The sequence below is a fragment of the Triticum dicoccoides genome, chromosome 3B (assembly GCF_002162155.2).
Source record: "Triticum dicoccoides isolate Atlit2015 ecotype Zavitan chromosome 3B, WEW_v2.0, whole genome shotgun sequence".
Taxonomy (NCBI): domain Eukaryota; kingdom Viridiplantae; phylum Streptophyta; class Magnoliopsida; order Poales; family Poaceae; genus Triticum; species Triticum dicoccoides.
In genome coordinates this window covers 123,160,423-123,161,333 of record NC_041385.1, presented here as the reverse complement: position 1 = coordinate 123,161,333, position 911 = coordinate 123,160,423, and positions in this window count along the sequence as shown.

The following is a 911-nucleotide window of genomic DNA, read 5'->3' as shown; positions in this document are numbered from 1 at the left end:
GGTGCAATGGCGGGTGTGTGAGGTAAATACATTTGGTAATAGAGTGGAAAAAGGGGTTGTGTAGTTGAGAGACTTAGAGATTGAAACATGGAGAGAAAGAATGAACGTGTGTTGGAAACCGATAGCTTCCTAAGGTGGTTAGGAGAGGAAGATTGGCCGATACAGGAAGTATGTAGCGTTTGTGCGGGAGGGGGGGGGGCTAAAACAACATTTGAATGTACATAGTACGAGACTTAATATCGATGTTTCAATTTGGTGTACATTGTAAGATTTGAACCGAGGACCAGGCATACAGGTAATTATTTCGAATTCGTGCCATACTAAGTTTCGAAAAGTTGACATTGACTCAGTTTGTTGTGCTATTTTGTAGGTCATATGTTTGAATCCATCCAAAAGTATTGTCATTACCATGGTGTTCATCATATACATATGAATTTGTATTAAAAAAAGTAGTGTGGATACAGTGAAATGCAAAATCCACGTTAGAATTGGAGATCGCTACGTGACACACACTCTAATTCAAATAACTAACTACGTGACACACACTCTAATTCAAATAACTAATTATGTGACACACACTCTAATCCACGTTAGCGTGGGTACCGTTTCGATTTTTTTAAATAACTCCTCATTAATTAATTTATAGTACTCCCTCTGTTCACTTTTATAAGACCTTGAAGACATTTCAGACAATGTGCAAAACAGTTCATTTTAAGTTGTCTGAAACGACTTACAAAAGTGAACGGATGGAGTATCTTGTTTCAAATGACTAATTATTGCAAGGAAAACACGGGCATGGTAATACATACAGATTTGTTTGCAAATGAAAGAAGATTCATTTGCATTCTCAAATGTAGGTGCACCAGGCAGACCAGGGTCGTGTCGGGGTGGACACTGCTTCGGTGCCTTAA